Here is a 6,124-nt window from a genome sequence, read left to right on the forward strand (position 1 = left end):
TCCATTGATTGCCTATAATTACCCCTACTTCCCAGGGTTTAGGGTTCACCAGGAGAAACACTTCTTGTTTGTCGAAAGATTTCCCAGGGCCTGAGGTTCCGTTTGATGGCAGGGTATGCGGGTGGCGCATAAAAACCCGCGAAAAGAGTTGGCTGCACCCCACACAGATGCACAGGGGACTGTGTGTGTGTGTGTGTGACGTCATGAAGGTCAACAAACAAACAATCCATGGAGATCAACCAGCCACCAGCCCCCATCGACGACGGCTGGTCAATTGAAGAGGTTAAATTTGTGTAGTGCCTCTCCCTCCCCCCCTCTCTCTCTCTCTCCCCCCCTCTCTCTCTCTCTCTCTCTCTGTGTATTTGGGGTCAGGCTTAGTCATGTCCCCGGGGTGTTAATGCTAAGGCCCCAAAACGCCAGTGTGTGTGTACAGTTATGGCTGGCAATTATAATTTGAACAAATTATAAATTAATGCGTGCCGGTCATACGCCCGGTCGTCAGAGCATAATTGTAATTGTTGACTTGCGAGTGCCTCGAGGGCATGCGGGGCACGGCCTTAACGGGGGAGGGAGGTGTGGCGTAGGGTTGTGGCGGGGTCTAAGAGCCCTGGAGAGTCGTCTGATTGTTAAAATTTAATCAGCAAATGCACTGTGTGTCTATGCGGGCCATCGTGTTGCGTTTTTCTGTCCTCGAACACCCCCAAACCCCACCACAATTCACTAATTAGGCGCGGTCAATCGAGCAGCCCATTGAAGGGTGTGTGTGTGTGTGTGTCTTAACCGTCGCCTGCCCTCGTGTCACTGGTTCATCCCGTTTGAAGCCGCAGTCAGGCTGTCTTGGGCCACAGCCCATGCAAACCCACTCGTACTCCGTAGAGCCTCGAACTCAGTCCATAAACCGAGTCGGCATTGGTTTCAATTAAGGAGCATGCTTGTGTACCTCTGGACTTGTATCTACTGCTGGGCCTTCCGCTGCTTGCTGCAGTGGCACTGAGGCGAAAACCAAAGCCTTCAAAGATGGGTTTCATCTCAGAACAGAACAGGAAACCCAAACTATATTGCTGGCGAGCTGTACTACCTCCTAGGGATGTTTTTCTCTCAGTAGAGCCATGGCATCCTGGTGCATCGATGTGCGGCTGGCCAGGAAGTCTTGCGGCTGCTTTTGCCCAGTGGGTGCTGACAGCTCATTAGGCCGCCACCGTGTGATGCAGGCAGTGCAGGCATCCGTCTTTAGGTCTTTTGCACCTTTCTGCCGCACCTGAAAGTGTGAAAGTGAGGTGGCCACCTCTTGGGCTTGGGCGTGGGACACAACTGACAGATTTTGACAATGTGCGTCGGTCTGTGGATGCCCCTTGGCACTTGATGTCTGCCACTCCACGCCGCCTGCTGCCTGCCGCCTGCTGCCTGCCGCCCGTTCGTTCAACCGCATCCGAACATGGAGAGTTGTCAACCAGTTGACAGGACATGGAAAAACAGCGTTAACCACATGTCCTGCCGAGTCTTAAGAGCCTTCCCTTTCCTCTCTCCTCCTCCCCTCCTCCCCTCCACCATGCCTCTGTGACAGTGGCAATCACTTGATTTGATGGCCCACAACTGCAGGAGCTGCTGCAGCAGCCACATAAAATGCAGTTTCCATTTTTGTGGAAATTTGTGTTGCACAAAAGTCGGTGCTGTGCTCTGCCGTGCTGTGCTGCTGTCCTTCCCCCGCCGTAAGTTGTGGCATTTTTCAGGAGAATTAAGTTAATTAAAAAGTTGCAAGATTTGTGAAGTAATTATCATAAACAAGGCAACTGTGTGCCGCATCTTTGTCGGGGGATTGTTTCCTGTTTCAGCTCCTGTTCGGTGGTACCTGCCCCGCCTGCCCCGCCTCCCCCTCTTCCGCCTGCTCCTCCACCTCCTGCTCTGTGGTTCGTCTTCTCCCAGTCGTTGATGGGTTCTCCCCGTTGTTGTCGGTGGCGTCTCTTCTCCCTGTGCGGATAAAGTTGGCTGCCAGGGAATATAAACACTTCAAGTCGTTCCGCCTGATGCGTTCAGCCAGCCACACGTGAGAGGTGGTGCTGGTGGTGCCACTTGCCAAAGGCAACTTCAAGGATGCTCCGCTCCAAATCTGGAAACCAAAGAGGGAGAGAAGCCAGAGGCAGCTCAGAGAGAATGAATGCAGAATGGAATCAAGAGATATGTCAGATGGCAGTTGGCAGTTGGCAGTAGCCGTAGCTAGCCATGTTCTGTGTGGCAGTTGCACAGGCAGTGTGGCAGTGGCTGCACTGAGAAAAAATGAGCAACTACGAGACAGAGGAACACACACACACACACGTTGAGAACAGGTACAAAAGTGGAGCTAGCGGTAGCTCCCCAGCAGGCAGAAAGAAGTCATTGGAGCTCGTTGAGCCGACATTTTGTTATTGCCGACAGTTGCGGCCAGCGCTGGTGACACTTGAACATAACTGGGTTCTGGGCTCTCGGTTCTCGGTTCTCTGTTCTGGGCTCTGGACCGCCTTTTGTGCCCCCGCTTGAGTGCACTGATTATGCAGCAGGGAGCCCAAGAATCTCTCCCAGAAGGGGATTTACGGAGCGAGAGCGAGAGAGTGGAGAGCCCCAACAGGGCGCGCTACGATTTACAGCCTCTTATATTTGTTGGGGGTGCAACTAGGGCTAAGAGACTCCTGCCTTAACATTGTTCGTACACTTAAATAAACCTTTGACCTCGCAGATGATTAGACCTCAGTTTTGCTGATTTAGCTTTGCTTTAAGCTCAATGAACAGGTTTTCTTCAGCTATAAATAAACTACAGAGTCAACAGTATTTGCATGCATTATTATTCATCTTTCGAACTGGAACCTATTGCAGCTTTTGCTCTCAATTGCCAAGCAAAATATGCGATTACACGCAGAGAAAAAGCCCCGAGAACCGAATGTTTCCACTTCAATTTAATACGTAATGTATATCTATTGGATTTGCTCCGAGAGGGAAAATCGTAACAAGAAAGTGTTCATCGTTTCATTCTCTTTTCTCACTTAGCCACAATCTTTCTGTTCTTTTCTTATATTATCGATTCTGAATATTCCGATGAATGGTGATTCGACAACTCTGAAGTTGCGACAAAACCGCAAATTTCCTAATTGGTAATACCTCACCCTATTATGAACTTCACTTGGAACGAGAGCACTCATTCCTTTTTGCTTCTCTTCTTCACTGCACTATCCCATCGTGGAGGGGGAAAGGGACAAAACTTGACGAATTTTCAAGCACGCACACACACACATAGCTGGAACTCACGTGATCGAACGAAAAAACATTTTAGAAAAAAGAAATTATGCAAAAATAATATGTTTTTCTACACATATGTACATATATCAAAAATTTTACATATATATCACACATTACAGCACTTTTCCTTCGTAGATCTGAATTTTGTTCTCCATTTCGGCTCATTCCACGCCACCGCCCTTGATCAAACGCATTTTCCTGCATTAAAACACTTTTTTCTGCATTTACATTTCATTATTGCACTAAACTTCACTTCACACATCTGCTCGGCAATTTTCCCGTTTGATTTTTCGACATTTTCCGGATTTTCACGGATTGAAGAGCGGAGCTGACTTAGAAACGCGCGCTTTGACCGGGTGAAAAAATTTGAGTGACAGCGGTGCAAATGAGGTCTTTCTATGCTCTTCTACTCCCACTCCTCTTCCTATTTGCACTCTCTGCCACTCACTCTCGGCTACTTTTGCTAATGCTAATCTCTACTCCTAGCTGTCCTCCTCTTTTACTGCAAGGGGTCACGTCACCAGTCTCTCCATTTCACTCCCACTCCCACGCTCTTTTGATCTCTCTTCGCAGTAGCATAGGAAGAAGACAAGGAGCATGATGAACTTACACAAGGTGGTCCGAGAGTCCGCTCTCGCAACGCGCTCACTTTTCGGTTCTTCTTTTGCTCAAACATCAAACGCTCTCTCAGTAGTGCTGAGCGTGAAAACCGAAAAAGAGTTAGAGTTAGACCACCTTGTGTAATTTCATCACGAGCAAAAGTTCGCGAAGCGAGCGAGGGAGTGGGAGAAAATAGAAAGAGCAGGAGATCGAAGAACGCATTTGCACCGCTCTCACTCAAATTTTTTCACCCGGTCAAAGTGTGCGTTTGTAAGTCAGCTCCGTGTTTCAATCCGGAAATGGTGAAAAATCCATCGGGAAAATTGTCTCGCAGGTGTGTGAAGTAAAGTTTAGCGTTGTGATGAAGTGATTATATAAAAAAAGTGTGTTTTAGTGCAAGAAAATGTATTGAATAAAGGGAGGGGCGCAAAAGAGGTGAAATGGCGGCATAAATGCTGCTCAACGAAGGAAAAGTGCGGCAATTTGTGATATACATCTATATACATATGTATATACATATACATATGTGCATATATGTAGACAAACATATTATTTTTGCATAAACTATTTTTTTTCATGTGTGAAAATCTAATCTGTGTTACTATTTCGTTATTTCGCCTTTTTTCGTTTTCTTCTTCGTTTTCGCAAAAGTACCCAAAGCGAGCGTGGGAGTGAGAGAAAATACAGGAATGTAGGAAGTGGAGCGGAGATCGAAGAATTCACTCAAATTTTTTCACTCGAGCCAAGCGCGCGCTTTTAAGTCAGCTCCGCGTTTCTATCCGTGAAAATGCGGAAAATGGTGGAAAATCAAACGGGAAAATTGTCGCGCAGATGTGTGAAGTGAAGTTTAGTGCAATAATGAAATATAAATGCAGAAAAAAGGGTTATTTAATGCACGAAAATGCGTTTGAACAACGGCAGGGGCGCAGAAGGTGGCAAAATGGAGAAAAAAATGCAAATCTACTAATGTTTGTTATGCATATGTATGTATGTGTATAAAAACATATTTTTTTTTGCATATTGCTTTTTTTTCTTGTGCCAAAATCTAAAATTTTTCTTCGTTTGATCACGTGACTTCCAGCTATGAGTGTGTGTGCGTGCTTGAAAATTCGTCAAGTTTTTTCCCTTTCCCCCTCCACGATGGGATAGTTCAGTGAAGAAGAGAAGCAAAAAGGAATGAGTGCTCTCGTTCCAAGTGAAGTTCATAATAGGGTGAGGTATTACCAATTAGGAAATTAATGCCTAAAATTTGTGCTCCTATTGGAAATCATTTTATGCTTTTCGTTTGCGGTTTTGTCGCAACTTCGGAGTCATCGAATCACCATTCACCAGAATCGTCAGAATCGAGAATATGAGAAAATAACAGAGAGATTATGGGTAAGTGAGAAAAGATAATGTTTTCTCTAATGCAACAATGTAGCGCATGAATATATAAGTATTTTCTCCATGGTGCAGCGCAGTCGGCTCCCTGCTGGCGATTTGATACCAAAATAATACTTTTATGGGGGACCAACTGGTTCTTGCATTTATTTTGTATATAATACCCATACCAAAAAACAAAAACAAAGGAGGTCCACATTCCCTCGAGCAGCATATTTCTTTTCTGGTTTTGACAAATTAACGAATAATCCCAAATATTTAATGTTTTCCTGTCTCAATGTCCCATAAAGCATCAGCATCAATAGCCAAGTCGATATAGCCATGTCTGTCTGCCCGTTTGTCCGTGTGCGCCCTCTGGTTGATGGGAGTATCGGGTATAAATGTAGAGTCGCGGCCGTAGCTGCGATTCGCAAAGTTCCCCCTCGTTGAAATATGGGTTTGTGTCTCCTTACTATGCCGTTTTTCTCTGAGTGTACATTCAGAGCTCTCATCGAACTGATGCCATTTTTTAATGCTTTTTTTCAAGGACCATAAAAGATGGAATGTTTCTGCCACCAATCAAGGGTATTAAAGGCCTCTCTGTGGTCGAGTTTGCAGCTATCAAAGTCATGTCTCTCTGCCATGGCAATTTCTGGGCGACCGAACGAATCACGGTGATCGAGTGGGAACACGGTCCGTAAAAGGCGAATGCTCGATAAGAGGCGCCCCCCGAAATGCAAGTCATGATTGGTGGCAGGTTTTGCGTTTGTTTTGCTCTCGTGTTTCGCTTTGGCTTAGTCTCTGTCGCTCTCGCTCTCGCTCTCGCTCTCCCTTCCTCCTGCCCTGTTCTCGAGTTTGGTGATAAGGTGGGTCTATAAAAAACCTGACAACAGGCCAC

The sequence above is a fragment of the Drosophila miranda genome, chromosome 3, assembly GCF_003369915.1.
Source record: "Drosophila miranda strain MSH22 chromosome 3, D.miranda_PacBio2.1, whole genome shotgun sequence".
Classification (NCBI taxonomy): domain Eukaryota; kingdom Metazoa; phylum Arthropoda; class Insecta; order Diptera; family Drosophilidae; genus Drosophila; species Drosophila miranda.